Raw genomic sequence first — 25,613 nt, forward strand, 5'->3', positions numbered from 1 at the left:
TTGTCTCGGACGTGATGCCTATATACATGATCATACCTAGATATTCTCATAACTATGCTCAATTCTGTCAATTGCTCAACAGTAATTCGTTCACCCACCGTAAAATACTTATGCTCTTGGGAGAACCCACTAGTGAAACCTATGGCCCCCGGGTCAATCGTCATCATATTAATCTTCCAACACTTAGTTATTTCCTTTGCTTTTTACTTTTCTTTTGTTTTACTTTGCATCTTTATCACAAAAATACCAAAAATATTATCCTATCATATCTATCAGATCTCACTCTCGTAAGTGACCGTCAAGGGATTGACAACCCCTTATCGCGTTGGTTGCGAGGATTTATTTGTTTTGTGTAGGTGCGAGGGACTCGCGCGTAGCCTCCTACTGGATTGATACCTTGCTTCTCAAAAACTGAGGTAAATACTTACGCTACTTTGCTGCATCACCCTTTCCTCTTCAAGGGAAAACCAACGCAGTGCTCAAGAGGTAGCAAGAAGGATTTCTGGCGCCGTTGCCGGGGAGGTCTACGCAAAAGTCAACATACCAAGTACCCATCACAAACCCTTATCTCCCGCATTACATTATTTGCCATTTGCCTCTCGTTTTCCTCTCCCCACTTGCCTCTTTTTCGCTTGCTTTTTGTTTGCCTCTTTTTCGCCCTCTCTTTTCCGCTTGCCTCTTTTTCGCTTGCTTTTTGTTTGCTCGTGTGTTGAATTGCTTGTTTGTCACGATGGCTCAAGATAATACCAAATTATGTGACTTTACCAATACCAACAATAATGATTTCCTTAGCACTCCGATTGCTCCTCTTAGCTATACTGAATCTTGTGAAATCAATGCTGCTTTGTTGAATCTTGTCATGAAAGATCAATTCGCCGGCCTTCCTAGTGAAGATGCCGCTACTCATCTAAATAGCTTCGTTGATTTGTGTGATATGCAAAAGAAGAAAGATGTTGACAATGATATTTTTAAATTGAAGCAATTTCCTTTTTCGCTTAGAGATCGTGCTAAAGCTTGGTTTTCGTCTTAGCCTAAAAATAGTATTGATTCTTGGAACAAGTGCAAAGATGCTTTTATCTCTAAGTATTTTCGTCCCGCTAAGATCATCTCTCTTAGAAACAATATTATGAATTTCAAGCAACTTGATCATGAACATGTTGCACGAGCTTGGGAGAGAATGAAATTAATGATACGTAATTGCCCTACTCATGGTTTGAATTTGTGGATGATTATACAAATTTTTTATGCCGGATTGAATTTTGCTTCTAGGAATCTTTTAGATTCGGTCGCAGGAGGCACTTTTATGGAAATCACTTTAGGAGAAGCTACCAAACTCCTAGATAATATTATGGTTAATTATTCTCAATGGCACACTGAAAGATCTACTAATAAAAAAGTGCATGCGATAGAAGAAATTAATGTTTTGAGTGGAAAGATGGATGAACTTATGAAATTATTTGCTACTAAGAGTGTTTCTTCTGATCCTAATGATATGCCTTTGTCTACTTTGATTGAGAATAATAATGAATCTATGGATGTGAATTTTGTTGGTCGGAATAATTTTGGTAACAACGCGTATAGAGGAAACTTTAATCCTAGACCTTATCCTAGCAATTCCTACAACAACTCTTATGGAAATTTTAATAAGATGCCCTCTGAATTTGAGACTAGTGTTAAAGAGTTTATGAATTCGCAAAAGAATTTCAATGCTTTGCTTGAAGAGAAATTGCTTAAAGTTGATGAATTGGCTAGGAACGTTGATAGAATTTCTCTTGATGTTGATTCTTTAAAGCTTAGATCTATTCCTCCTAAGCATGATATCAACGAGTCTCTCAAAGCCATGAGAATTTCCATTGATGAGTGCAAAGAAAGAACCGCTAGGATGCGTGCTAAGAAAGATTGCTTTATGAAAGCGTGTTCTTCAAATTTCTATGACAATAAAGATGAAGATCTAAAAGTTATTGATGTGTCCCCTATTAAATCTTTGTTTTGCCATATGAATCTTGATAATGATGGGACTGAATATGATCCACCTTTACCTAGAAGGCGTTCCAGAAATTCCGAGTTTTTAGATCTTGATGCTAAAATTGATAAAAGTGGGATTGAAGAAATCAAAACCTTAGATGTTGATAAACCCACTATCTTGTATTTCAAGGAATTTAATTATGAAAATTGCTCTTTGATAGATTGTATTTCCTTGTTGCAATCCATGCTAAATTCTCCTCATGCTTATAGTCAAAATAAAGCATTCACTAAACATATCGTTGATGCCTTGACGCAATCTTATGAAGAAAAGCTTGAGTTGGAAGTTTCTATCCCTAGAAAACTTTATGATGAGTGGGAACCTACTATTAAAATTAAGATTAAGGATCATGAGTTCTTTGCTTTATGTGATTTGGGTGCTAGTGTTTCCACTATTCCCAAAACTTTGTGCGATTTGCTAGATTTCCGTGATTTTGATGATTGCTCTCTAAACTTGCACCTTGCGGATTCCACTATTAAGAAACCTATGGGAAGAATTAATGATGTTGTTATTGTTGCAAATAGGAACTATGTGCCCGTAGATTTTATTGTTCTTGATATAGATTGCAATCCTTCATGTCCTATTATTCTTGGTAGACCTTTCCTTAGAACGATTGGTGCAATTATTGATATGAAGGAAGGGAACATTAGATTCCAATTTCCATTAAAGAAAGGCATGGAACACTTCCCTAGGAAGAAAATAAAACTAACTTATGAATCTATTATGAGATCCACTTATGGATTGCCCACCAAAGATGGCAATACCTAGATCTATCCTTGCTTTTATGCCTAGCTAGGGGCGTTAAACGATAGCGCTTGTTGGGAGGCAACCCAATTTCATTTTTAGATATTTTGCTTGTTGCTTCTGTTTAGGAATAAATATTTGATCTAGCCTCTGGTTATATGTGTTTTAATGTTTTAATTAGTGTTTGTGCCAAGTTAAACCTATAGGATCTACTTGGATGATAGTTATTTGATCTTGCAGAAATTTCCAGAAACTTTATGTTCACGAAAATAATTGTTAAAAATCACCAGAACGTGATAAAATATTGATTCCAATTGCTTCTGATCAATAAACAAATTTCCTAGGTCTTCCTATTTTGGCTGATGTTTTGGAGTTCCAGAAGTTTGCGTTAGTTACAGATTACTACAGACTGTTCTGTTTTTGACAGATTCTGTTTTTCGTGTGTTGTTTGCTTATTTTGATGAATCTATGGCTAGTAAAATAGTTTATAAACCATAGAGAAGTTGGAATACAGTAGGTTTAACACCAATATAAATAAAGGATGAGTTCATTACAGTACCTTGAAGTGGCCTTTTGTTTTCTTTCGCTAACGGAGCTCACGAGATTTTCTGTTGAGTTTTGTGTTGTGAAGTTTTCATGTTTTGGGTAAAAGATTTGATGGATTATGGAACAAGGAGTGGAAAGAGCCTAAGCTTGGGGATGCCCATGGCACCCCCAAGATAATCTAAGGACACCAAAAATCCAAAGCTTGGGGATGCCCCGGAAGGCATCCCCTCTTGTGTCTACTTCCATCGGTAACTTCACTCGGAGCTATATTTTTATTCACCACATGATATGTGTTTTGCTTGGAGCGTCTTGTATGATTTGAGTCTTTGCTTTTTAGTTTACCACAATCATCCTTGCTGTACACACCTTTTGAGAGAGACACACATGATTGGGAAATTATTAGAACACTCTATGTGCTTCACTTATATCTTTTGAGTTGTATAGTTTTGCTCTAGTACTTCACTTATATCTTTTAGAGCACGGTGGTGGATTTGTTTTATAGAAACTATTGATCTCTCATGCTTCACTTAGATTATTTTGAGAGTCTTAAATAGCATGGTAATTTTCTTAAATAATCCTAATATGCTAGGTATTCAAGAATAGTAAAAACTTTCTTATGAGTGTGTTGAATACTAAGAGAAGTATGATGCTTGATGATTGTTTTGAGATATGGAGGTAATAATATCAAAGTCATGCTAGTTGAGTAGTTGTGAATTTGAGAAATGCTTGTGTTTAAGTTTTCAAGTCCCGTAGCATGCACGTATGGTAAACGTTATGTAACAAATTTGAAACATGAGGTGTTCTTTGATTGTCCTCCTTATGAGTGGCGGTCGGGGACGAGCGATGGTCTTTTCCTACCAATCTATCCCCCTAGGAGCATGCGCGTAGTGCTTGGTTTTTGATGACTTGTAGATTTTTGCAATAAGTATGTGAGTTCTTTATGACTAATGTTGAGTCCATGGATTATACGCACTCTCACCCTTCCATCATTGCTAGCCTTTTCGGTACCGTGCATTGCCCTTTCTCACATTGAGAGTTGGTGCAAACTTCGCCGGTGCATCCAAACCCCGTGATATGATACGCTCTTTCACACATAAACCTCCCTATATCTTCCTCAAAACAACCACCATACCTACCTATTATGGCATTTCTATAGCCATTCCGAGATATATTGCCATGCAACTTTCCACCATCCCGTTTATCATGACATGTTCATCATTGTCATATTGCTTAGCATGATCATGTAGTTGACATAGTATTTGTGGCAAAGCCACCGTTCATAATTCCTTCATACATGTCACTCTTGGTTCATTGCATATCCCGGTACACCGCCGGAGGCATTCATATAGAGTCATACTTTGTTCTAGTATCGAGTTGTAATCATTGAGTTGTAAATAAATAGCAGTGTGATGATCATCATTTTCTAGAGCATTGTCCCAAGTGAGGAAAAAAAGAGAAAGGCCATAAAAAAAGAGAAGGCCCAAAATAATGAGAGAAAAAGAGAGAAGGGACAATGTTACTGTCCTTTACCACACTTGTGCTTCAAAGTAGCACCATAATCTTCATGATAGAGAGTCTCTTGTTTTGTCACTTTCATATACTAGTTGGAATTTTTCATTATAGAACTTGGCTTGTATATTCCAACAATGGGCCTCCTCAAGTGCCCTAGGTCTTCGTGAGCAAGCAAGTTGGATGCACACCCACTTAGTTTCTTTTGTTGAGCTTTCATACATTTATATCTCTAGTGCATCCGTTGCATGGCAATCCCTACTCCTTGCATTAACATCAATCGATGGGCATCTCCATAGCTCATTGATTCGCCTCGTTGATGTGAGACTTTCTCCTTTTTTGTCTTCTCCACATAACCCCCATCATCATATTCTATTCCACCCATAGTGCTATGTCCATGGCTCGCGCTCATATATTGCGTGAAAGTTTATAGGTTTGAGATTACTAAAGTATGAAACAATTGCTTGGCTTGTCATCGGGGTTGTGCATGATGAGAGAATTCTTGTGTGACGAAAATGGAGCATGACTAAACTATATGATTTTGTAGGGATGAACTTTCTTTGGCCATGTTATTTTGAGAGGACATAGTTGCTTAGTTAGTATGCTTGAAGTATTATTATTTTTATGTCAATATGAACTTTTATCTTGAATCTTTCAGATCTGAATATTCATACCACAATTAAGAAGAATTACATTGAAATTATGCCTAGTAGCACTCCGCATCAAAAATTTTGTTTTATCATTTTTGATACGTCTCCAACGTATCTATGATTTTTGATTGGGGATGCTATATTAAGATTGGGGATTAAGCTTGGGGATGCTTGATACGTCTCCAACGTATCTACGAGGACGAGCAGGAATTAAGCTTGGGGATGCTTGATACGTCTCCAACGTATCTATAATTTTTTATTGCTCCATGCTATATTATCTACTGTTTTGGACATTATTGGGCTTTATTATTCACTTTTATATTATTTTTGGGACTAACCTATTAACCGGAGGCCCAGCCCAGAATTGCTGTTTTTGCCTATTTCAGAGTTCCGCAGAAAAAGAATATCAAACGGAGTCCAAACGGAATGAAACCTTCGGGAATGTGATTTTTGGAACGAACAAGATCCAGGAGACTTGGACCCTACGTAAGAGAAGCTTCCAGGAGGCCACGAGGTAGGGGCGCGCCTAACCCCCCCCCCCAGGGCGCGCCCTCCACCCTCGTGGGCCCCCTGTTGCTCCACCGACATACTTCTTCCTCCTATATATACCTACGTACCCCCAAACGATCAGATACGGAGCCAAAAACCTAATTCCACCGCCGCAACCTTCTGTACCCATGAGATCCCATCTTGGGGCCTGTTCTGGAGCTCCGCCGGAGGGGGCATCCATCACGGAGGGCTTCTACATCAACACCATAGCCTCTCCGATGAAGTGTGAGTAGTTTACCTCAGACCTTCGGGTCCATAGTTATTAGCTAGATGGCTTCTTCTCTCTTTTTGGATCTCAATAAAATGTTCTCCCCCTCTCTTGTGGAGATCTATTCGATGTAATCTTCTTTTGCGGTGTGTTTGTTGAGACCGATGAATTGTGGGTTTATGATCAAGTTTATCTATGAACAATATTTGAATCTTCTCTGAATTCTTTTATGTATGATTGGTTATCTTTGCAAGTCTCTTCGAATTATTAGTTTGGTTTGGCCTACTAGATTGATCTTTCTTGCAATGGGAGAAGTGCTTAGCTTTGGGTTCAATCTTGCGGTGTCCTTTCCCAGTGACAGTAGGGGCAGCAAGGCACGTATTGTATTGTTGCCATCGAGGATAACAAGATGGGGTTTTATCATATTGCATGAATTTATCCCTCTACATCATGTCATCCTTCTTAAGGCGTTACTCTGTTTTCATGAGCTTAATACTCTAGATGCATGCTGGATAGCGGTCGATGAGTGGAGTAATAGTAGTAGATGCAGGCAGGAGTCGGTCTACTTGTCTCGGACGTGATGCCTATATACATGATCATACCTAGATATTCTCATAACTATGCTCAATTCTGTCAATTGCTCAACAGTAATTCGTTCACCCACCGTAAAATACTTATGCTCTTGAGAGAAGCCACTAGTGAAACCTATGCCCCCCGGGTCTATCTTCTTCATATTAATCTTCCAACACTTAGTTATTTCCTTTGCTTTTTACTTTGCTTTTGTTTTACTTTGCATCTTTATCACAAAGATACCAAAAATATTATCCTATCATATCTATCGTATCTCACTCTCGTAAGTGGCCGTGAAGGGATTGACAACCTCTTATCGCGTTGGTTGCGAGGATTTATTTGTTTTGTGTAGGTGCGAGGGACTCGCGCGTAGCCTCCTACTGGATTGATACCTTGGTTCTCAAAAACCGAGGGAAATACTTACGCTACTTTGCTGCATCACCCTTTCCTCTTCAAGGGAAAACCAACGCAGTGCTCAAGAGGTAGCAAGAAGGATTTCTGGCGCCGTTGCCGGGGAGGTCTACGCAAAAGTCAACATACCAAGTACCCATCACAAACCCTTATCTCCCGCATTACATTATTTGCCATTTGCCTCTCGTTTTCCTCTCCCCCACTTCACCCTTGCCGTTTTATTCGCCCTCTCTTTTCCATTTGCATCTTTTTCGCTTGCTTTTTGTTTGCTCGTGTGTTGGATTGCTTGTTTGTCACGATGGCTCAAGATAATACCAAATTATATGGCTTTACCAATACCAACAATAATGATTTCCTTAGCACTCTGATTGCTCCTCTTAGCGATACTGAATCTTGTGAAATCAATGCTGCTTTGTTGAATCTTGTCATGAAAGATCAATTCGCCGGCCTTCCTAGTGAAGATGCCGCTACTCATCTAAATAGCTTCGTTGATTTGTGTGATATGCAAAAGAAGAAAGATGTTGACACCTTGGTTCTCAACAGAAGAAAGATGACGGCCTTCCTAGTGAAGATTTATTTGTTTTGTGTAGGTGCGTGGGACTCGCACGTAGCCTCCTACTGGATTGATACCTTGGTTCTCAAAAACTGAGGGAAATACTTACGCTACTTTGCTGCATCACCCTTTCCTCTTCAAGGGAAAACCAACGCAGTGCTCAAGAGGTAGCATCAAGCGGCCCCCAAAGAATGTCATCTTAAGGTTGTGAAAAGGATAGTGAGATACTTAATACACACACCAAATTTTGGCATTTGGTATCCTAAGAGGTCTTCTTTCGATCTTGTTGGTTACTCCAATTTGGACTATGCCGGAGACAAGGTTGATAGAAAGTCCACTTCGGGTACATGTCAATTTCTTGGTAGATCTCTTGTGTCTTGGTCCTCCAAGAAACAAAACTCGGTATCCTTATCCACCGCCGAAGCGGAATACATTGCCGCTGGTTCATGTTGTGCTCAATTACTTTGGATGACCCAAACTCTTAAAGACTATGGGATATATGTGAAACATGTTCCATTGCTTTCTGACAATGAAAGTGCTATCAAGATTTCTCACAATCCCGTGCAACATTCTCGAACTAAGCATATTGAAGTTTGTCACCATTTTCATTCGAGATCACGTTGCCAAAGGGGACATTGATCTTAAGCATGTTTGCACCGATAAGCAATTGGCGGATATATTCACAAAACCGCTTGATGAGAAAGTCTTTTGCCATTTGAGAGGTGAATTGAACATCATTGATGCTTCAAACTTGGAGTAAGAACTCCATTTGGATACATGCAAGGCATGAGCCTTTGACTAATCCTTGATATTTCTTTCTTGTTGCTACTTATATGTCTTGGATATATTCGCACCCTTGCATGCTATCTAACCCTTGTAGGTACTTGGATGAATCTAAATCTATGAGATTGCAACCCACTCACATCTTGAGCAATTTCTACATCACCAAGTCTCTACACAATGGTGGTTGAAGACAAGGAAGCACGAAACCCCTCAAACATATCCTTTGACAATTCCATATTAAGTCTTATAATTGTCATTTTGGATACACAAGTGCTCTTCCTTGCAAGACTAACCCATGTAGGTAGATGAACTCAAATTCCAACTGGTGCTCCCAACTCTTGATGAGCTACATCGACCTTGAGCATCCCACACAAGTTCAACTACATGATCAAGATCAACACCACCACCCAAGGTATGTTATTCCATCTTAGAGAAGCTTTGCTCCAAGTCATGGGTCAAAGCAACTCAACAAGATGTGAATACATCAAGATGCGTAAACGAAAAATGGTAACCCCATTTTGAGCTTAAACGATGAGTATGACCAATGATCAAGATACCAAGGTATGTTATTCCATCTTAGAGAAGCTTTGTTCCTGCATTTTTTTACTCCAGCTCCACTCAGTGATTCTTGTCCTCTACCAGCATCACATTCGACTTGCTGCTTTGCTCTGTGACTCAAGGACCAAACCCATTTGAAACAAAAATCCAAAAGAACCCTTCTTGGAAATTGATGTCAAAGGGGGAGAGAGAGAGAGATCACATCAAAAGCTTAATCATTCTTATAAGGGGAGAGAATACTCAGGGGGAGAGTGTAGAAACCCCAGATGCTTGGTGTTCAAGAGGAGAGAAGTCACATGTCTTTAAGAGGGGAAAGACATGTTCATATTTGATTGTTTGCATTAGCTCTGTTTCTTGTCTTTGCTCTATTTTTCTGTTCCCTATCTTCTCCCAGTATCCCATGCTAGATTCAAGGGGAGCAAGACATCTAAGGGAAGGAAATTCTTGAATTCATTGCACATCTTTACCTTTGGGGACATGTCTATATCCAATAGAGTACTCAGTACTCACTCTCTACATGTCATCCCAATCTTGGTACTCTTGTGGTTTCTGTTGTTTGCTCTGGCTAGTAGGTGTATCTGTGTTATCTAACCTTGTTTACATAGGTTCACTCCTTCCTAAGCCAACTCAAGACCACAAGGTAAGTATATGCATCACAGTCATGTGTATGAGGATTTCTTGCTGTTGTACATACTGTTTGCAAGAAGAACTCATGAGCATGAAGATACATTTCCCATATTTACATCATGTGCTCTGATGCATATATCCAAGATACATGTAACTCATTGCTTGCTCTGTCATGATTATGCACTCATATGCTCTTATGTTCCATATTCACATGATTGCATACATGTAGGGGGAGCCTATGCATGTTACATGTCCTTGCAAAGCTTTACTTGTTATTCCCTATATCTTTATCTAAAGCTTTGATGTATGTTGTCATCAATTACCAAAAAGGGGGAGATTGAAAGCACAAGTGCTCCCTGGGTGGTTTTAGTAATTAATGTCAATATATCTCTTGTTGGAGTAATGTTTCTACCTAGTATGTTTCAGATAAGTTCAACAATGAAGTGGCATGGACTAGAGGATGTGGAACCTCTTCAAGTTGTTGAGGACAAAGGATTGGCTCAAGCTCAAAGCTTAGGACTCTATATTTTCTATTTTAGTGATCCAAGATCACATTGAGTCCATAGGAAAGCCAATACTATTAAGAGGGGATGAGGTGTTGCTTAATGGCTTGCTTGCTCAAAGTGCTTAGTGATATGCTCCAAAGCCCTCAACCACTTTCTCACATCCACATTTGTCCCAAACCAAAAGTTAAACTCGACCCCACCGAATCTTTCTATCCGGCGCCACCGGGTTCTCTTGACATAGCCACCGCCAGAAACCCTAATCAATTCGGTCTCACCGATAGGGATCTCGGTATCACCGAGATGGGATTGCAAACTCTCTGTTACCTATTTGCAATAATTTCGGTCTCACCGAAATATGCAATCGGTCCCACCGAGATTGCAATGCAAACTCTCTGTCACCCCTTCGTAACGTTTTGGTCCAACCGAGATGAGCGAATTGGTCCCACCAAGTTTGCCTGACCAACTCTCTGTTTGTCTATTACCAAAATCGGTCTCACTGAGTTTGTGTAATCGGTCTCACCGAGATTACGTTATGCCCTAACCCTAACGAAATCGGTCTCACCGAGTTGACATGTCGGTCCCACCAAAAATCCTAACGGTCACATTATGAACTAAATCGGTCTGACCGAGTTTAACGATTCGGTTCCGCCGAGTTTGGTAAATTGTGTGTAACGGTTAGATTTTGTGTGGAGGCTATATATACCCCTCCACTCACTCTTCATTCGTGGAGAGAGCCATCAGAACATGCCTACACTTCCAACACCACCTACACTTGTGTTGAGGTCAAGATATTCCATTCCAACCACATAAATCTTGATCTCTAGACTTCCCCAAGTTGCTTTCCACTCAAATCATCTTTACACCAAATCCAATCCTATGAGAGAGAGTTGAGTGTTGGGGAGACTATCATTTGAAGCACAAGAGCAAGGAGTTCATCGTCAACACACCATTTGTTACTTCTTGGAGAGTGGTGTCTCCTAGATTGGCTAGGTGTCACTTGGGAGCCTCCGTCAAGATTGTGGAGTTGAACCAAAGAGTTTGTAAGGGCAAGGAGATCGCCTACTTCATGAAGATCTACCCGAGTGAGGCAAGTCCTTCGTGGGCGACGGCCATGGTGGGATAGACAAGGTTGCTTCTTCGTGGACCCTTCGTGGGTGGAGCCCTCCGTGGACTCGCGCAACCGTTACCCTTCGTGGGTTGAAGTCTCCATCAACGTGGATGTACGATAGCACCACCTATCGGAACCACGAATAAAAAATCTCCATGTCTCCAAATTGCGTTTGCACAATCCAATCCCATCCCTTTACATTCTTGCAACTTGCATGCTTTACTTTCTGCTGCTCATACACTCTTGCCATGCTTGCTTGATATGTATTGTGTATGTTTAAACTTGTGCCAAAACTCCACATCAACTTAAGGAAAATAAAAACTGCAACTTTTCTTCTTAGAGTCTATTCACCCCCCTCTAGACACCTCTTCTCGGTCCTTTCAAGTTCCTTACCTCCCCTCGTCTTAGAGGGATAAATCTTAGTCTTAGCATCAGTGATAAATTGGTAATAATCCCAAGTGACTCAACAAATATATCTATGCTCCCTGGCAACGGCGCCAGAAAAAGGTCTTGATAACCCACAAGTATAGGGGATCGCAACAGCTTTCGAGGGTAGAGTATTCAACCCAAATTTATAGATTCGACACAAGGGGAGCCAAAGAATATTTGAAGGTATTAGCAGCTGAGTTGTCAATTCAACCACACCTGGATATTAATTATCTGCAGCAAAGTGATCAGTAGCAAAGTAGTATGATAGTTTTGATAGTAGTGACAGCAGCAATAATAACAGTAACAGTGATAGAAGTAATTTTGTAGCAAGTGCAACAATGATGATAGTAGTAATAACTTAGCAAGAACAATAGAAGATAAATTCGTAGGCATTGGATTGGTAATTTGTTGGATGATATTCATCTTGAGATAGTTATAACCTAGGGCGATACGGCACTAGCTCCAGCTCATCAATATAATGTAGGCATGTATTCCCTAAATAGTCATACGTGCTTATGCAAAGAACTTGCATGACATCTTTTGTCCTACCCTCCCGTGGCAGCGGGGTCCATATTGGAAACTAAGGGATATTAAGGCCTCCTTTTAATAGAGAACCGGAAAAAAGCATTAACACACGGTGAATACATGAACTCCTCAAACTACGGTCATCATCGGGAGTGGTCCTGACTATTGTCAGTCCGGGGTTGCCGGATGATAACACGTAGTAGGTGACTATAACTTGCAAGATCGGATCTAGAACATGGATATAATGATGATAACATAAATGGTTCAGATCTGAGTTCATGGCACCCGGGCCCAAAGTGACAAGCATTAAGCATGGCAAAGTCATAGCAACATCAATCTTAAAACATAGTGGATACTAGGGATCAAGCCCTAACAAAACTAACTCGATTACATGATGAATCTCATCCAACTCCTCATCGACCAGCGAGCCTACAAAGGAATTACTCACTCCCGGTGGGGAGCATCATGGAATTGGCGATGGAGAAGAGTTGGTGATGATGAAGAACGAAGATCCCCCTCTCCGGAGCCCCAAACGGACTCCAGATCTGGCCTCCTGATGAAGAACATGAGGTGACGGAGGCTCCATCTCATGGATCGTGATAATTCTTTCTCCCTGATTTTTTCAGGAAAAATAGGATTTTATAGCGTCGGTTTAAGGGTCTATGGGGCCACCAGGTGGGGACAACCCACCTGGGCGCGCCAGGAGGGTGGCGCCCTGGTGGGTTGTGCCCACCCGGGTGCCCCCCTCTGGTGGATCTTGGCTCTAGGAATTCTTATTTATTATATAAAAAATCCTCGCAAAGTTTCATTCCATTCCGAGAACTTTTATTTCTACACAAAAACAACACCATGGTAGGTCTGCTAAAAACAGCGTCAGTCCGGGGTTAGTTTCATTCAAATCATGCAAATTAGAGTCCAAAACAAGAGGAAATGCGTTAGGAAAAGTAGATACGTTGGAGACGTATCATAGTACTGTACATGCTACAGTCTGGACCGTAGCACATTGTATTTATGGCCATATTACCACATTGTTTTCTACTGCTGGTTCACTGGGCTGCCGTGGTTCGCACTGCTGGTTCACTGGGCTGCCGTGGTTCGCACTCCTCCGACGTGAGTAGTAGTACTAGTATATACACTATATATACCGCATGATTCTTTGCTCCTTCTTACTACGTACTTCGCCGACATGTGGGAGAGCCAGCATCCGGGACGACGTGTCATGCACCAGATTAGAGTGTGGAACGGAAGGGGGGCATCACCCCGGTCGTAGCGCCAGTAATTCATGACTATAGTGAGTAGTCGTATCACAAGTCTTTCCAGTAGTAACGCGCCATCAAATCGCATAGCCCGACCTTTCCAGCAGTAAGTAAGTTGAATCCGCTACTCCCTCACCCTCCTCGCCTCTCTGTCAAACCGCCTACGCAAAAACTGCCGCGCATACTGCCCGGGAAAAGCCCCGCCCTCAACTTTTAACTACGCGAAAATAGTTCAAGCTTGTTCGTTCTATATAAATACTAGTACTATATGTTTATTCACCCGTGGGGTTGTTCAATGAATGGAGGGCCGGGGAGCACAAGTGAACAATACTACTACTAGTAAGTAAGAGTCGTACAGTTTGTCACGTTAAATAGAGAGGTCATTTCCTTTAATGCCACGTACACAAATTGCAACGCTTGTTGTGGAGAGAAAAAGATATTCACTCCACTATATATGTATGCAGGGGCCTGAGCGCTTGCTTTACTAGGGTTGCTCTCTTCATTCTCTCGTCCTCTCCAGATCTAAATAAGGCATGGGTAGCGACATTTTCTCTCTGCTCACCGTTGGTCATAGATCTAGCCGGATCCCTTCGGCCGGTGTGTGTAGAGGACTAGGTCCATCGTTCATGCGGTCATCACCGGCGAGGGAGGAAACCCACAGCTGCTGGCGGGGCCAGATCCTCTGCCCGTGTCGTTCTCTCCGACACAGCGCCGGCTCAGGAGGTCCTCCGACCATTCTTCCTCCCTGCCATATTGTGCGCAGATCCGACCTGCCGCCGCCGACACCCCGACGACCCTCAGGTATAAGTTCTTCAAAAGCGGCCTGGCTCTACTGCCCCAGCTCCCCACGTGTTTGCATGTGCATCTTTTTCTACTTCCATCAGCTCTTCCAAAGCCACCAAAAATTTTATTATTATTAGAGATAAACCTACTTCATGCATTCGAATCTAGGACTTGGTTCAAACAACGAAGAAAGGGGAAAGTCGTAGCATGAATCTAGGACTTGATTCAAAGAAGAAATAACAGGGGGAAAGTAGTAGAGACCGGATACCCAACCGGTATCTTCGTTGAAAATAGAAATTATGGGAAAACGTAGTACAAACTGGATAAGGAACATATCTATTATTGGTTGAAAAAAGGATAGAAAGTGGCGGCTGGTGGACAAGTCAACAGAGTATGTCCAGGATTAGATTTGCTGCCCTCACACAGTAAAAGGTCTCCAGGATTAGATTTGCTGCCCTCGCATAGTAAAAGGTCTCCAGGATCAGATTTGCTACCCTCACACAGTAAAAGGTCTCCAGGATTAGATTTGCTGCCCTCACAGAGCATGAACAAACTCGGCATCACCACTTTATGCCTCCTTGTAGGTACATTGTGCTGATGTGTCCACTATCGCATGTCCTTATACCAACTTTTTGCTGTTGTTAATGTAAGGGCACATGTAAAATGAAGCGATCACACTGTTACCTTAATGACATGTCTAACTAGTGTTATTGTTAATCTAATGCATCCAATGATATGATGCAATTAAACTGTGTTACAAATGGTACTCCTGCTGTTTCCCCATTATGATAAGTAAGTTGCTTCTTTACGCTGCTGAGTGTCCTGGTGCCCCCACGGTCCCATGCCCTTAAACCGACTCTTTAGCTGCTGTTGATTTACTGTATCTGGTAAACAAGCGATGCCACCATTAAAGTGATCCCATATTTGACGAATGTCACTGCTGATCGTAATGCTTCCGGTAACATCAAGCATTGTTGACGTCTTAAAATTTCTACTATCCTTGCGTGATTGCCATGAACATAATTAAGATGCTTCTTTTCATTTCGTGTATGTTTCATATCTTCTTATTGACCAGCAATTGTTTACTTTCTATCTTTTTGTGCAGATAGGGATATCCATTTCACCTTGTTGCTATTGTGACCTTTTGGTGAACTTCACAAAACATTTTTTTTGGAATGAGTGTCTTGTACAGTTCAACTAAAATGTCACGTGGCAAACATCTCTCAATTTTGGTGGAACTGCACAAAATGGTGATTGGAGTTTCCAAAACCTCCGTCAAATTCTGTTGGTAATCTCATGCAACATTTTATTAGCCTTTGCAAAATGAGCTGTCACTATCACCACAATTGCACTTTATTTTAGTGGAACTGCAAAAAAGGATAAGAAAATTATAGTTGAACCTTACATGAGCAGGACAGCCAACCTTAATGCTGCTCAATTTTTGTGCAACTACTAAAGAAGAACCTGCCAGCTCACGAGAGCAAGTACTTCTTCCTAGCTGAATGATGCAATCTTTGCTTAATTTCAGGTGAACTGCAGAAAAAGTGGCATGAATTGAATCATCGAGTGGAGCTGCAGGTTGGCTTCCACTAGTGCCACTCACTGGTACACGTTGGTGCTATACAAACGGTTTTTAACCCCTTTCCGCGACGGCATTTGGAACCGTTGACTAGTGAGTGACGGCGATAGGGGGTCCTTCCCACACGACCCAGAAACCGTCGGGGATATGCTCTCCTGGCGCACACGCTCGGCAAAATGAGGTCGTGTGCGACTGGCGAGCGCTCATATACGGAAATAAGTACAGTAGAGCTAAAAAATACAATTATACAGGCAAATTTGTTTCCGGTCGCAAGTACATCCCACACAGTCAGTCCCTACTAAACGTTTTCGTTCGTATGTACATCCCACACAGTCGCTTCAAGGAAAACATTTCCGTTCACAGGTACATCACACACAATTTTCCCCGTTACATCGTTTGTGATAGCATTGGCATTGCACACGATATTAACAATTTAATCGTTTGCGTTATTGGATGCATCACACAAGGTGCATAGAAGAAACTGTGTGGCAAAGCTGTCCATCACACACAGTGTTTATGTGGTAAACGTTTGCGCAAGGTGGCCTAACGCAAACAGTTTTCAAGAGAAGGTCGTGTGTGATTGTTCATTGATCCAACACAGTTTATTCCTAGAAACTGTGTGCGTTGCCTGAGGTCATCGCCCATGGTATTTTCTCAATAACCGTTTGTAATAGCAAAACCCAATTAGCAGGCTAATTCGCCATTAGCGTGCTAATTTCCCTATTAATAATAATCCATTTATTAATCTAATTGAAATTCATATTAAGCACATAATATATTTCATTTCCATATTAAGGAAGCAGGATTTCATAATTGAAATACATCAGAGTACAACATGATATAGCTTCAGCACTCAGCTACCCCATTACACAACTGCACCACCACCAAGTTTCACATGCAACATGTAGAACCTTTCGAAATTAGCATCATAGACGATATATAGACAGATGCATCGCATCAGGAAAACTGCTGAAGCGGAAGGCGAATATTGAGCCTTCATTCATGTTGGAGGTCTTTGCAACTTTGGGCCAGTGCCTGTGGATGATTGACCGTCCGTCCTTCGTCCTCTTCAGGAACACTTGAATATTGAACCGTGGGTGTTGTATGAAAACCTTTCTCGCCTGCTGACCATAGAGGTGGTTTGAGAGGTAATCATCAATGAACTGCTTTGGAAAGGCCTGAACACAAGGATGTGCATAAATATCTTCTCTGTATTGGAAATGGGGCAAAGGAATAAAAAAAGGCAAGGTATAATAGTTAGTACCATCTTGTAGTGAACTGATGTCTTCTTCATTGTGTAGACAAAGATCTTGTTGTTTTTTGTCGGTAATTTCTTTATTCTAACAATCTTTCGGAGTTTCTTGAATTGATTGATATTCATGGACAACTCATTTCCCCATATGCAAAAAGGGCCGAACAGTGGGTCAAAACCTCTGATAGCAGGACCTACATGTGCAAGACCAAATTGTAAAAAATCTAAATATTAGAATGGTTCCTGCAATTGCACAATAATGTGCTATTAGACAACGTACCATGCACATGCTAACCTCGATTGTGAACCTCAGTGATTCCCATTGTTTCCCTGCAACACATATAACATAGTTATTCATCAGGTTAAGTAAGGGTTTGCATGCTATCAGTAAAATATGTTGATGAAAAATAAGCACATTGCAGATTCATCAGATTAATTCAAGCCACGTGGAACACCCATTTATCCAAACCAAGCATGATTAAGAAGTAGGAAATATAGCACTTGTGTATTTTTCTCATGTATTAAGTGCAGCCAAATTTGATTTATTCCTCACATGCACAACAATACAAAATTCTACCCACGACAGTTGGACATCGCATTGCAGAATTGAACCAAGCAGTTAACTAAACACCACAACAAATGAACCAAACATTAATTGAGCACCACATTGCACAATATAACATACTCCTAATAGAAGATCAGATAATTAACCAAACCAAGCATGCTTAAAAACATGTAAATATAGCAATTGTATTTGTTTCTCATGTATTTACTACAGCCAAATTCAATTTATTCTTCACATGGTATATAATAAAATAATGCACCCACAACTATTGAACATCGCATTGCAGAATTGAACCAAATTGTTAACTAAACACCACAACACAAATGAACCAAACGTTAACTGAGCACCACATTGCACAATGTATAACCAAACCAAGCATGCTTGACAACTTGGAAATATAGCAATTATATTCGTTTCTCGTGTATTTTGTAAAGATAAATTCGATTTATTTCTCACATGGAAGACAATACAAAATTTCTCACATTGAACATCACATTTGTAGAATTGAACCAAACAGTTAACTTAAGACGACAACTAATTAACCAAGCAGTTAATAAGTGAGCACCACACTGCATGACATATAGAACATATACACTAGAGCAACAGATTGCATGGTAAAATTAGATAGCACAATTCACTAGAATTTGTGAAGGAAAGGCAGGAGCAGCACACGCAACGGGTAAACCGAGCATGCTTAACCGGCGTAGCTAGAAAATGGCAAGGTGCTCCTCCAAGATCTGGGGGTCGGCACGAATGGCAGCCATCGCGACCTCATCCGCGCATGTGGCCGCGATTTGCTTCTCCGCTGCCAAATGCTCCTCGAGCTCCTGGCTATACTGTGTGCACCATGGCTTAGGGTGGCGCTTATTTGGTTGAGGGGTCGGTGATTTGGGTGGAAGGTGTCGCGCCGGCGGTCGGGCATGTGGGATGTGGAAGGAGGAGGAGGATGGGGGTCGGGTGTGGATTACCTACCTGGATAGACGAGGCCGAGCAGCGTGAAGGAGGGTCACCGGCAAGGAGGCAGTGCTGCAAGCAAGGAGTGAAGGTTTCAACTTGGAAAGGAAAGGCGGAAACAGGGGAAATGTGGCTTTTGGTAAGGGGGAGGGGGCGGGGAGGTAGATATTTCCACGGAAGCCGAAAATTTGGAATCGCTTCAGCGAAAAAACTGGCGCGCAAAGTGTCATCAGACACGGTCCCTTATTCAGAACTGTGTACGATATGTGATCATCACAAATGATTCCGATAGCTTAACCCATGTGTGATGAGTTTGAACGTAAAAATTTTTTGTTCAAATTTCCCTGGTTACAGTAGTCATCCACGTCATTGCATAATTTGGGTACACAAAGGAGACTACAACACACCCACACTTCTTAATCGAGCAAGTTCAGCAATTAAATAGAGCTACCTGACCTAAACATTACTCTAAAAAATTAAAGACCGATGCTCTTAATTAAACAAAACAAAGAGTACTACTACGGCTGGTGCTCGTCGATCTCCGCCGCCGCCTCCATGTCCAGCTCACGCCCGACGGTCTCCTGGGGAAGGGGCTCCATGGCATCCATCACACCATACTCGGCAAGCATCTCGCCATCCGCGCCCGCTATCTCTTTGGAAAAGGCCGCCATGAGCTGGGAGTGGGCGGCCGCAATCTGGGCTTGGACGGGCTCCGTCATTGCAAGGTATGCGGCGGAGGAATGGACGGCTGCTCGAACACTCTCGGCGATTGCCAACTCTTTGGCCGTGGGTTCCCGACCGTTGTCGGAGAAGCTTCGTTCGACTTGTGCGGTGACCGCCGCGAGCTGGGTGTGGACGGCCTCGACATGGTCGTCGGTGGCCTCCATCAGGGCTAAGGCCGCCGCTGCGGAACGGACAGCTGTTGTGCCGCTCCCACCAGTTTCTATGCCCGAGGCAGATGTTGCTGCCACCACCTGAGAAGCAACAGCGGCCGTTTGGGCTGCCTTGGCCGCGCGGTCACAGATTGCGGCCACGCTTATGCACCTTGTTAGCACGTGCATGGCGGCTGCGGCCGCGGTCTCGCCGGAGTGGGCCGCCGAAGTTTCCCTCGCGACGCGGGTCCACGTCCACATCTTTCACCGGCGACGATTGACCATTTAAATGATATTTGGGGAGCGAGCTAGTGTGCTTGACACGCCGGTTGTGGACTGTAGCCAATGCACCTTCTCGCGTAAGCCATAGGCGTACTATACACCGACGGTGCTCCAGGATATTTTGTGCTGCATCTCACGCGGTTGGTGATAATAAACTGTGTGGCATCTACTTGATTTTTCATCTTGATTTGAATTACATAATGGGGTCACAGTGGCAATTGACAGTGTTTGAATTGCTAGACCTTTTATCTGCAGTGAACATGCAACTATATGTGCGTCGTAAAAGAATTGGAATTATTCAGGGTTCGTTTGGACATTTTATACATTAAATTGGTTTTCTAGCCATTTCAGGTGCACAATTCAAAATTAAACTACATGCACATGCTTCGGTGCACTAACATGGGTTATAAAATGATATATGTGTCCATGGGTTTATGCTTATGTCCCATGCAAGAAATGGGGATGAATTTCGAAGACCACGACACTGTGGCTCTTTGGCAAACGTCGACGTACTTGCTTTTGTAATTCTAGTAAATCCAAAAGTCGTCCAAAATTCATGAAACTTGGCATGCTATCATGGAGCGGCGTCAACATGCCGTGGTCATTTTTTTATCCCATTTGGGGCAGGTTTGGGTATAAGCTTCTCACAAACCAGAGCTTCTCACAACAAGGGTGATGGTTTCGGTAGGGAACGTTTCACCTTTCTGGACGAAACAATATCCGTTGCCTCTTCTCGATTTCAATTTTTTCCGAGTGTCAACATATAACAACAGGAGTGTTGTGCCAATTTTCGGGAATTTTCAAGGTTCTTTTGGACATTTTTATGCATTAACTGAGTTTTCAATGCATTCATGTGCATAATTCAAATTTGAACTACATGCACATGCTCTAATGCATATAAATTGGTTGAAAATTCAAATCTGTGTCCTTGGTTGCATGCTTAGGTCCCATGCAGGAAATGGAAATGAATGTCAAACACCCTGCCACCGTCACTCAGCCGCAAACATTGAGATACCTGGTTTTTAAATTCTATTAAATCCAAAACTCGTCTGAAATTCATGAAACTTGGCATGCTGTCATGGAGCGGCATCAACATGTTATGGTAAAAATTTTGTCCCATTTGGGGCAGGTTTGGGGATATGCTTCTGACAAACCAGAGCTTCTCACAGCAAGCCTGATGGTTTCGGTAGGGAATGTCCCACCTTTGGGGACGAAACGATATCCATTGCCTCTTATTGCTTTCAAAAAATTTCTCATGTCAACATAGAACAACAGGAGTGTTGTGTCAATTTTTTGAATTTTTCGGGGTTCGTTTGGACATTTTTATGCATTAACTAAGTTTTCAATGCATTCATGTGCATAATTCAAATTTAAACTACATGCACATGCTCTAATACATATAAATTGGTTGAAAATTCGAATATGTGTCCTTGATTGCATGCTTAGGTCCCATGCAAGAAATGGGAATGAATGGCAAACACCCCGCCACCGTCACTCGGCCACAAACATTGAGATACCTGGTTTTGAAATTCTATTAAATCCAAAACTCGTCTGGAATTCATGGAACTTGGCATGCTGTCATGGAGCGGCATCAACATGTCGTGGTAAATTTTTTGCCCCATTTGGGGCAGGTTTGGGGATATGCTTCTCACAAACCAGAGCTTCTCACAACAAGCCTGATGGTTTCGGTAACGTCCCACCTTTGGGGACAAAACGATATCCATTGCCTCTTATTGCTTTCAAATGTTTTCTCGTGTCAACATAGAACAACAGGAGTCTTGTGTCAATTTCTGGGATTTTTCGGGGTTCGTTTGGGCATTTTTATGCATTAACTGAGTTTTCAATGCATTCATGTGCATAATTCAAATTTGAAATACATGCACATGCTCTAATGCATATAAATTGGTTGAAAATTCAAATATGTGTCCTTGGTTGCATGCTTAGGTCCCAAGCAAAAAAGGGTAATGAATTTCAAGCACCAGGGCACCGTCACTCGGTGGCAAACATTAAGATACCTGGTTTTTAAATTCTAGTAAATAAAAAACTCCTCTGAAATTCAGGAAACTTGGCATGCTATCATGGAGCAGCATCAACATGTCGTGGTAAAAAATTTGTCCCATTTGGGGTAGGTTTGGGTATATGCTTCTCACAAACCAGAGCTTCTCACAACAAGCATGATGGTTTCGGTAGGGAACGTCCCACCTTTGGGGACGAAACGATATCCATTGCCTCTTATTGCTTTCAAAAAATTTATCGTGCCAACATAGAACAACAGGAGTGTTGTGTCAATTTTTGGGATTTTTCGGGGTTCGTTTGGACATTGTTATGCATTAATTGGGTTTTCAATGCATTTATGTGCATAATTCAAATTTGAATTACATGCACATGCTCCACTACATATAAATTGGTTGAAAAATCCAATCTTTGTCATTGGGTGCATGCTTAGGTCCCATGCAAGAAATGGGAATGAATTTCAAACACCAGGGCACCGTTGATTGCCAGCAAAATGTTGAGATACTTTATTTTTAAATTCTAGTAAATCCAAAACTCGTCTGAAATACATGAAACTTGGCATGCTATCATGGAATGGCACCCGACATGTTGTGGTATTTTTGTGTCCATTTTGAGAGAAGGCGCCCTCGAATAACAGCCAACAAAGGCATTTTGAAAAATTAGCTGCCACTTTAATATCTCAAACGTTTGTATAATTCAAACCGTGTGCGTTTTGTTAACCATTCACGTGACGCCGCGTGTCTTGGTTTTAATGGCTATAGGAGGTGTCGTGCGGACAGCTGCTTGACTGAACGGGAGGCGTGCAAGCGCAGTCCGATGCGCAGGCTGACCGAGAGGTGTGCAAGCTGTCCTCCAATGCACAGGCTCACCGGGAAGCGTGCGAGCTGTATGCTGCGCAGGCTCACTGGGAAGCGAGCCTTTGACTTCCATGGCCGCTCGCCTTCCTCTCCATTAATGGCGCCTGAGCCACTGCTTAATATGGGCAGCCTTACTGTTCGCCTCCCATTCCCCTCCCTCCCGCAAACCTCCACCAACGCCATGGCGCAGAAGCATCATCTGCCACGAGTCTTCAAGTTTGGTGAAGTCGACTCCGAGCCGGAGGAGATAGAAAATAAGGAGGAATGGGGCCTCATGGACATGGCCCAGAACAAGCTGGCCGCGGCGGTTGCTGCCCCCGCTCCTGTCCCAGCTCCCATCCCCGCGCCCGCACCTGCGACCATACCCATAGAATTGACGGGCTGGTCGCCGAGCACTATCACAAAGCTCGAAGCCGTGGGCGTCAGCGAGGTCTCCGTGGACCCGCGCGAGCTCGTGTACATGCCAGCGCTAGCGCCCGTGCCCGTGCGCGCCCCTCCACCCACCGCGGCGCCGATCCCCGTGCGTTTGGCTACACCCGCCGCGCCCGTGCCCGTGCACGCACCCTCCTCAGCGGCATGGGACGCCGCCGTCGACCGCTACCTCTCAGCGCCGCCAGCTGCCGTCCTCGCACGCCCCGCCCATTGATCGCACGACGACATGATGTTTTATTTACAAGTGAAGAACATTTTGTGCTGCATTGAAGACTTCAACAACAGCGTCCTGGAGGACGACAACGACAACGACGGCACGGCACGCCGCCTCCGCCGCCGCCGGAAATAGTTTTTTTCTAGGTTTTAATACTGTATCTCGATCATATGAATATAAATTCGTAGTATGAATGAATGAAAGATATGGTTTGAGTGAACTTGTGTTTTTCTCTCTTAATGTACAGACTTATCAAACGATTTTCTTTTGAAAAAAATGTCAATGGTTTTTAAATATAAAACACTCATCGCAAACGTTTCAGTTAGAACACCCGTATGCAAACCAAGAGCTTCCCCAGGAAGCCAAGGGAAAATGTGCCGAGCAGGATTTTGCGGCTATTGATCGCAAATGTTTTAGATAGAACACCCGTATGCAAAGTGAGAGCAGGATTTGTGCATCTCTTCAACGCAAACGGTTCTTTTGGATGGCCCGTGTGCAACCACTTACAAACAATTTGGTAAGATTCGCATTTGTCATATTGGGTATGTTGCCATTTGTCAAACTGGAAAGATTGACATTTGTTGATCTACTAACATTGCCATTTGTCAACCTCGTAATACTGCGAATTTTCAAAATATGAAGCTAAAAATCACTAGCAGTATCTAATTTTTGCAACTAAAATTCAGTAATGAAGCATAGATTTCATTCATAGATTAAGCAGTCGTTCTTTATACAAACAGTTCAACTCGACAGCTGAACCGACCAAACTTTTCCCCAATTGTTGCCAACCACGTACTGAAATAGCTAGTTCAACTATATATATACTAGCTAATTTTAAGTACGTTGTACAGTTCCACCACATCTATAGTCAGATGAACTGAACAAAATAGCCCCTAAATACTACTACTACTACGGAGGGGCTTTGTACTACTTCTGGCTGCCTCTCCTCTGCCGAGCACGCTCAGTAAGAGGCAGAGGAGGAGGAGCCTACCGACAAGTAGGACAACTGCAATACGGTGCCTGCCGCTGCTGCAGCTTCAGCGAAGCTCACCTCGAACGCCCTCTGCCGCTCCAGACGACCCCTCTGGAAGCGGGGGTTCTCCTCGTAGATATCCTGATACCTCGCCTCTGAGGCGGCGTGTGCCGCGGCCACGGTGGCGGTAAGGCTCTTTGCATGCTCGACGAGGCGCTCCTCCTCCTCCTGCAGGAACTCGGTGTAGCGCGCAAGGTCGCTGACGCACATGCAGGCATCCACCTCCGCATCCCGCCTTTGGGCAGCGGTGGCGGAGCGGGTGATGACCCCGGCGGTCGACGGTGGGCTGGCGGCCCTAGCGGCCGACGATGGGGTGGCGGCCACAACCACCACCTCCCATCTTCGGGCCACGGTGGCGGAGCGGGTGATGGCCATGGTGGCCGGCAGTGGGGTGGCGGCCACGACGGCCAGCTCCTGCCTTCGGGCCGCGGCGGCGGAGGAGGCGATGGCCCTGGCTTTCGACTTTGGTGTGGCGGCAACGGCGGCCGGCAACCATCGGCGGCGGAGCGTGTGGTGGGTGTTCCGCGCACACCCCACAGGGACGCCACGCGCACTACACTACGCCGGGGACTGAGCCGCCGCCGCGGTGTAGCCTCCCACCTGGAGCTGTCCTCTGATGACGGCGGAGTGGCTGAGCGACGATGACGGACCGGTGCCATTGGCGATTGTGGGAGAAGCATGTGTGATAAGCTATAGGGAGGGAGGGGAAAATGCGACACATGACTCACCAGCCGTGAGGGTTTATATAGCAGGCCGGTAAGCATTGGGATTTTGGGGGATTTCACCGAGTCAGGCGGGAAGCTAGCGCGGGAACCTGCGAGGTTGCGCGGGAACGGGCTCACCGACGATTCATTGGCGCCACCGTTTGGCCAAATGTACGCCCCCACGCGCCGCGCAAGCTTGCGCTGTAAGCCGTGTACGGCAGCGGGGTGACAAGACGTGTGATAGGAGGACGAAAGGCCACATACACATACGGTTAATAAAAAAATGTTTGTGATTTAATTACCTACTATACCCCGTTCTGGTTTATAAGTATGGTTTAACTAATAAAACTAGATGATACCCCACGCGTTGCTGCGGGAATTTGTAGTATTGCATATGAAACTTTTATGAAATAATATGAGAAGTCAGTTTCCAAAAAATCCAAATAAAAATTATGTATTATTACCTAATTATAATGCATGTAATATAAGGAAAGTATAGTTTAGATGCAACCTAATAC

This window comes from Aegilops tauschii, chromosome 7, assembly GCF_002575655.3.
Source record: "Aegilops tauschii subsp. strangulata cultivar AL8/78 chromosome 7, Aet v6.0, whole genome shotgun sequence".
In the NCBI taxonomy this organism is placed as follows: domain Eukaryota; kingdom Viridiplantae; phylum Streptophyta; class Magnoliopsida; order Poales; family Poaceae; genus Aegilops; species Aegilops tauschii.